This window comes from Carlito syrichta, unplaced genomic scaffold (assembly GCF_000164805.1).
Source record: "Carlito syrichta isolate Samal-C Ts95f unplaced genomic scaffold, Tarsius_syrichta-2.0.1 Scaffold124069, whole genome shotgun sequence".
Taxonomy (NCBI): Eukaryota; Metazoa; Chordata; class Mammalia; order Primates; family Tarsiidae; genus Carlito; species Carlito syrichta.
Genome location: NW_007068165.1, coordinates 338,142 through 345,870, shown reverse-complemented (window position 1 = coordinate 345,870; position 7,729 = coordinate 338,142). Strand labels below are relative to the sequence as shown.

Genomic DNA, 7,729 nt, shown 5'->3' with positions numbered 1-7,729 from the left:
CTGTCAGGCGCGGTGGCCAAGTGGTAAGGCGTCGGTCTCGTAAACCGAAGATCGCGGGTTCGAACCCCGTCCGTGCCTGGGACCTGAGGTCGGGGTCTGGCCCTGGGATGCTACCTGTCTCCACGTGCGCCGTCCCCTCTTCTACGCGGCATTTTTTCCTTTTCGGGTTATGTCCAGGCGCCCGCCGGCCCCGCCGGGTCAGTGAACCCGGGCGTGACCTGGGTACCGGGTCCGTCTTGCGGGCGGGCGGGCGGGCGGGCGGGCGAGCCGGCCGGCCTCCGCGCCTCCCATCCCCCAGCCGCACTGCAAGACGCCATCGTCTTCGCTGCCCCACATGGGCACGCCGAGGCCCGAGGGGAAGGGCACGCGCTGGGCGTGGTGTTGCCCGCGGGGACTTCGGTCCCACCCGACTTGCGTGTGTGACGGGCAGGGCACCTTTCCAGAGAGGGTGTCGGAGTTTCTGGAGCGGTGATGTCTGGACTCTTTCTGCTCCTGGGAAGGCGGGTTCTGCCGCCGGCTGCCCTCTTGTCTACAAAGCATCCCGCGTCGTCCAGCTGGTGGGTGCTTCTTCCTTCCCAGCCTGGCGACCTGAGCCTTCGAATCTGGCATATGACACTCCTCGTGTAATATGATCTGAGTACTTCCCATTCCTGGACCCTCTTTTTGACACACTCTCGTCTGTCTGCCCCTCCCTTCAATTGTAACACTCATTGCTGAACATGCTACTCCAAATAGTCTCATGAATGAAACTTCACCGCCCCCATTCTGCACGCATACTTCTGGTAATGTCACCCCCCAAAAAACACATGACCTTTCTTGAGGCCTGTTGCATGTTGGCCATGAGAAGCTTCAGGTGGATTGATTGTTGGCAGTGTCTCAGGTTGTCAGAAGACAGGGTGAAGGGCCCCGGCAGCAGGAAAATAATTGACTTTTCCCCCAAGATTCTTTTTTCTTTTTTGAGTTGGTGTCTCACTCAGTCGCCCAGACTGGAGTGCAGTGGCCACTCCCAGCCACCGCAGCCTCGACCTGCTGGGCTCCGGCGATCCTTCCGCCTCAGCCTTCCGAGTAGCCGGAATTACAGGCATGCGCTACCATGCCCAGCTGATTTTTTGATTTATTGTAGAGATGAGGTCTCGCTGCCCAGGCGGGTCTCGAACCAGCGGGCTTAGGCAATCCAATCACCTCAGCCTCCCCAAGATTCTAATAAACAGAAGAGACCCTCTTGGCTTTTGAAGGTAATGCAGAGCTAGGGTGTCAGTGTCATTATGAAATTGTTAAGAAATACACATCAGGTCCCTTTCTGACAAGTGCCGTAGCCTAGACAGAGTCCATGAAGGAAAAAGTTCCTGCACTCCTGCATGTTGCCTTGAACCCTGTACATTACTCTGAATTCTTGGTGAGAAAGAGCTTCGAGGCTGGACACTGGGTTTCCTTCAGTAGCTGGAGCAGGGAATGCCCCCAACAAGGAGGCTGGGGGAATGAGCCAAACCAAAGGCAACATAAAAGAGGGGCCAGGTACAGAAGATGTCAGTGGGAACTTAGGTTCCCTAAGTGATGGGCCAGAGGCAGCAGGCACATATGGAGTCCAGGTCAAGGTTGGGCAGAGGAGAAAAAAGGGCAGGCAAGTCAGATGCAAGTGCCAGGTTGAGTCCAGGAAGAGAGATCACGCAATGAGCTTGAAGGCTGGTAGGTGTCCACATGCACTCTGTGGAGTTGGAGCCATGTGGTTGGCTTAAAGGGTGAGGTGGAGTGAGGCTGGGTAGGAAGGGACACCTATGGTGAGCTGGCTGCAGGACCTCCATCCAATCCCCTCCCTTTCCTAGACTTCAGACTCCTTAGTTGCAAAATTCTACAGTTGCAAGTGATAGTCTCTAAATGCCTGGTGTCCTGAAATACCTCAGAGCCCAGACCTTGCAGAAGCAAGGGGACCACAAGCTGTCCCACCCATCTCTTTCCTGGTGGCCAAGATGGTGAATCATAGTAGCCCTTTCACAGTAGGGCTTGGTCATTTGACCTCATGATGGAATCTATGTGACCCTGGCTTCTCCATCCAGAGAGGTTTTTATTTTTTGTTTTTTTGAGTCAGGGTCTTACTCTGTCACCCAGACTAGAGTACAGAGGCACAATCACGGCTCACTGCGGCCTCAGTCTCCTGGACTCAGGTGATCCTCCTGCCTCAGCCTCCTGAGTAGCTGGGACTGCAGGTGTGCACCAACATGCCTGGCTAATTTTTTAATTTAGAGACAAGGTCTAGCTATGTTGCCCAGGCTGGTCTCGAACTCCTGGGTTCCTCCCACCTTGGCCTCCCAAAGCGCTGGGATAATAGGCATGAGCTACTGCTCTCAGCTGTCCAGAGAATTCTAATCTGTCCTCCTTGAGGGGTACTGCTGGAGCTGCAAAGGTCCCACCCAGCTGATTTTCTCTGGCTCAGTCCTCCCTTTTGCTCTCCCCAGAGTCTAGAACACAACATAGGCCTCTGGTACTGCAGTTGGAGAGCCACGCAGGCAGACACAGTCATCTGTGGGCAGCTAAAACCTCCATGATATTTTAAAAAATATAATTTGCTTTACATCAGGCCTCTTCCTTCCTATGAGTGAATATTATTTAACTTAGGAGCAGAATTTGGCAACCATATATATTATGCCCATGCTGTGAGTTTTAGCCCAATATTTCAGCCTGCTGAAACATATTTTAAAATTTTTTATGGTACAATAAAACACAGATTCAAAAACCACACAAATCAAGTGAATGTCTTTTTTTTTTTTTTTTTTTTTGAGATGGGGCTTGTTCAGTTGCTCAGGCTGGAGTACAGTGGTGCAGTCATAACTCACTGTAGACTCAAACTCCTAGGATCCTCCTTCCCCAGCCTCCCAAGTAACTGGAACTACAGGTGCACGTCACCACATCCAGGTAATTAAAAAAAAAATTTTTTTTTTTTTTTTTTTAGAGATAGGGTCTTGCTATATTGCCCAGGCTGGTCTTAAACTCCTGGCCTCAAATGATACTCCTATCTCAGCCTCCCAAAGTGCTGGGATTACAGGCATGTAACACACCACCACAAAAAACTATTTTTTAGAAATTCTTTGTAGAGAAGGGGCCTTGCTATGTTGTCCAGGTTCGTCTCAAACTTCCAACCTCAAATGATCCTTCCACCTCAGCCTCCCAAAGTGCTGGGATTACAGACATGATCCACTGTGCCTGGCCTCAAAATTGATGTTTGAATTAAGAAACAAATACTCATTCTCTATAGATGATTTTGTTAGCAAACCTTAAAGGTCCAGCCCTATCCTTGAGGACAAAAATTACCAACTCAGAATCATGGACGGATAGGAATGAAAGCAACCAACCAACCCTCTCATTTCTCAGCCACAGAAACTGGCAAAGAGAAGGGAAGAGATTTGTTCCAGGTCACCCAGAAAGCTCTACCTTTGTCTTAGAAATTAAGCTCTTCCCCGGCATGAGCAAATCTTGGGAAAGTCGCCTTCATCATGACCTTGACACGCACTCAGGAGATGCTAGCCTATGTCCTCACCAGCCTGTGGACCAAACCAGCACTCCACCTGTCTAATATTCACCCCCAATCCGTAGCAAAAACAGTAGGGACCTAAATCACCAGACTTGCCCACAATCTTCAGGTTGTGGGAACAAGCGACAGACACAGACATACACTGTCAAAGGCAGGATTCCCCAAGACAGACCCCAGGCGGAGGTTAGCGTGCAGAATGCTTATTCTACCTGGGGAGGGGTGGGAGGCAGGTGTGAGCAGAGGGAGACCCCTCCCCCATCACTCATCAGATGCAGACCTTAGACGGCAAAGGTAAGATTCATAGGGCTCCGGCCAAAAACTGAAGCTCTGGACCAACGACTCTCGCGTCTTCCAGATGCGATTTGCTCACTGAAGGCCTTCCAGTGCACCTTGAGTGAGACGCTGGAACCCTGGGCTGGCAGGGATCACTGTGTGCCCTCACTTCCCAAGAGCCACCCACCATCCCAAGAATCCTGTGCAGAGGGGCAGCTGGATGAGAGCAGGTGAGAGCATCAGACCATCTGCCTCCTCCCCACCCCCATCATCTAAGAAAACGGAATCCAGCTCAGAGCACAGCCATGGCATTGCTGAGATATGACCATGCCTGGGGAGAACAGACTCCTCCTGGGGAATCTGTCCCCTGCCACTTTGTGAGGGCGAGGGTCGTGTTTTTTCCTTTCTAGGAATCTAATACATGCAGGGGTCTTTACATGCTGGCCAGATGAATGCAGCTTAGAAAAAACAACCAGCAACTTCTCTCCCTATAGTTATAGAGCGATCAAGCTGGGAGAGCCACAGAGAACATCACATCCCGGTTCTGCCAGTGAGGAAACTGAACCCCAGAGGCAGGACTATTTGAATGTTGCACAAGGGGCAAGGCACGGAAACAGGCCCCACACACAATCCCAGGGTGGCTTTTCTGCAGTGAAGTTTCTACTCCCAGCCTGTCTTTTTCCTGGGCTCAGACTCTCTGTCCCAGCCATCTGAGCTGAGGAAACAGAATCCCTGTCAATTGCCATGTAAGCTAAATGTAAGAAAATCAGCCCTGTGAATTCCACAGTCACATACAAAGAACTTCAGATTCTTTTGTTGTTGGTGGTGGTGGTGGTGTCTCACTCTGTTGCCCAGGCTGGAATGCAGTGGCACTATCACAGCTTACCACAGCCTCGGCCTCCTGGGTTCAGGCAATCCTTCTGCCTCAGCCTCCCAAGTGGTTGGGACTATAGGTGCATGCCACCATGCTTGGCTGATTTTTTTGTAGAGACAAGGTCTCGCTATGTTGTCCCTGGCAGGAGAATCATTGAGCCCAGGAGTTCAAGACCAGCCTGAGCAACATAGCAAGACAGTGTCTCTTAAAAAAAATATTTCCATGTCACACTACACATCCCAGCCCCCCCTCAGGGACTGCAAGAGTGGTTTGCCAAGGAGCCTTACTCCTTGGGTGGGTCATTGGTGGAGGCAAAACAGGGCAAAAACCACAGGGCAGGCTTGGAGTGGCAGCCAACATTGTGGAAAGGGCAAAGGAGACATATGTCCTGGAGACCTGGCTTTTCTGAGACATTTCCTCTGAGTAAGAGGCCAGGGCGGCAGATGGAAAGTGCACTAGACCAGGGAGGAGGTGGGTGGGAAGGGGCTGTCCTCAGGTCTGCACTTACTGGCTGAGGGACCCTTGACTCTGCAAATAATTTCAACAATAAAATGTGGGCAATAATCAACCATACCTTTGTGCCAGGGTCTTTGTGAGATTGTAAGGAGAAGCACAAGGTCTTGGCACTTTAGAAAGTTCTCACTAACTGAGAGTTGTCAATGTCCTCCTCATCATGGCATATCCTCTCAGGAAGTATTTTTCAAACAGCGGGAGGTAACCCTGTTATGTGAAATCAATTTAACAGCTTGCAAGCAACATTTTAAAAATGAAACACAAAAAGATAACATAGAAATATATATTTGAGTGCATAAGAACTCCTTCATAAAACACTTGTTTTACATATATGCATTCTTACAAATATACACACACACATATTCCCTATCAAGGAGCATGACCGAGTTTGAGAGCTACTGTTCTAAGTGGCTCTCCTAAAGATGGCGGGAAAGAGTGTTTTCCTAACTGCATACCACGGTCATCACTTCTGCCATATCAGAATACCACTTGTACCATTATTTACTAAAGACTTGTCTTTGACTTTGCTTACTTTCACCATTTTAGCATCATTGCAACAGCAATATCCGGAAAGCTTACATTTCTTATTTATGTCACCCAGGCCGTTCTCGAACTCCTGGACTCAAGCGGTCCTCCCGCCTCTGCCTCCCAAGGTGCTGGGATTACAGGCGTGAGACACGGTGCCCGCCCAGCAGAAAGTTTACCTTCAGAACTTTACATTTAAAACTGTAGATTACATTTCTTCCCACCTAAAGCAATCTCCCATACGAGCACCATGTTTGGGGAAGCACTGGAGGCAAGGAGTGTCCTGTAAAAGCACTTTCCCAAAGTAAAGCTGGGAGCAGAAAAGCTGTAGTAATGTTGGGTGAGTCCCCACCCCCTCTGCGTCCTTTTCCCACCCTGGAGGCGGGTACAGCCACACAGCCCTACTGCCTGCGTTCTTGAGGTTGACTTTCCCACTGTGGCCACCTCAAGGAGCGAAAGACAGGCCCTGGTGGACAGGCTCAGGATCTTTCCTGGGATGCGATGGCCAGCAGAGGAGGCAGGGCCCTTGTATGTGCCTTTCTCTTGCGAGCTGCCTCCTGCGGCTGCCCCAAGTTTGCAGAATTTCCTTTCTTGTCCAGCTTTGATTCCATTGATGGGATTAGGCACCCCCCATAGCCATGTCCTTTGATGTGGTCAGGGGGTAGCAGGGAGATTTCAGGCCCAGGGAGCAAATCTTAATCTTCCGTGGGCTTCTCCAGGATCAGCACTGGGGTAAACCCATTACATCCCTGCCCTTTCATCCCCCCAGGACACCGGCTCCTCCTGGCTCCTCGAGTCTCAGAGATCCTAAGGGTTTGTCAGATTTGCAGCGAGTAATAAAAGGGGAAGAAAAAGCAGAGCAGGAACTCCAGACCCCCTCCAGCACCGGCAGCATCACCAGCAATGTCGGGCATCTTCTTCTTTCTTCCCTTCTAATCCTGGGCTCCCACAAAACGGGGATTACAGAGGCCTGGGGCCAGTGCCGGCCCTGCCCGGACACTGGGCACCTCCTCTGGGTCTGGCCCCCCTCTTCCCCCATCCCTCCTGAAGCTGTGCTCTCCTGGGATCACCGGCTCCTGCACAGCTCTCTCTCCTGCCCAGGGTTCCCGATGCGGGGGTATCGGAGGACCAGCACCTTGAGCAGATACACCACTCAACCCTCACTGCAATGAGGCTTTCATGCACGACTTGGGTTAGTGAGGCCAGGAAAGAGAAGGCAGGAACATAGCCAATATCTATGTCAGGCCACAGACAGACAGGTCACATTATTTTCTTTCAATTAAATGATTCCAAGGCTCCACCTGAAGATAGATGGGGAAACTTAACGCTAGTGATTATCTGGGCTTCTACCTCACCCTTCCTCCCGTGGCCCCTGGAATCCTGCTGTCTTGAGGCTGGGGATCTTGGCGAAGGCCTGCGGATGGCCCAGGCGGGCGTAGAGGAGACACACGCGGTTACTCCCTCACGTTCTGGCATCTCCGGAGGGACAGCACGGCAGCAGGTCCCCAGCAAGGGGATTCCACTGACCTCCGACCCCGCTCCAATCTTGGGACGGCTCCCCTCGGCCGAGCAGCTTTTCAGTCCCGCTCCTCCGCCACACGCACAGTCCCCCTAAAGGAATTCAGCTCTTCAAAAAAGCACAGCCAGGAAGAGGGGCTGCCCGCAGGCAGCTGGAACTGGGAGTGGAAGACACGAAATTAACATCTCAGGAGAGGCGTGCTACCGGGTACCATGCTCGTCGCCTCACATGTACGATCTCGCTGGTTTGCCTGCAAGAAGCGCCCGCCGGCTTCCGGCGGGGGAGGTCGAGGCTGGCGGCTGGCGGCGGGCGCGCGGCACCGGGGCGAAGGCGGCCCGGGAGCAGAGCGGCCGGCAGGGGGCTCTCCGCGCCGGTCTCCGCGGGAGGAAGCGCTGGCAGCGGCTTGGACGGGTCAAAGGAGGAAAAGGGAAAATTACTGGGGCTCGGGGGCGGGAAGGGCGGCGTGACTGCGAGGAAGGCACTCGAGACTGTCGGGCGG

At 52.3% G+C, this 7,729-nt stretch overlaps 1 non-coding gene across 1 annotated transcript; it reads left to right on the top strand.

Moving 5' to 3' along the window:
- Window positions 1-6: 6 nt before the first annotated feature.
- Window positions 7-78, top strand: TRNAT-CGU. Its single transcript has one exon. It is a non-coding gene; the product is annotated as a tRNA-Thr (tRNA).
- The last annotated feature ends 7,651 nt before the right edge of the window (window positions 79-7,729 follow it).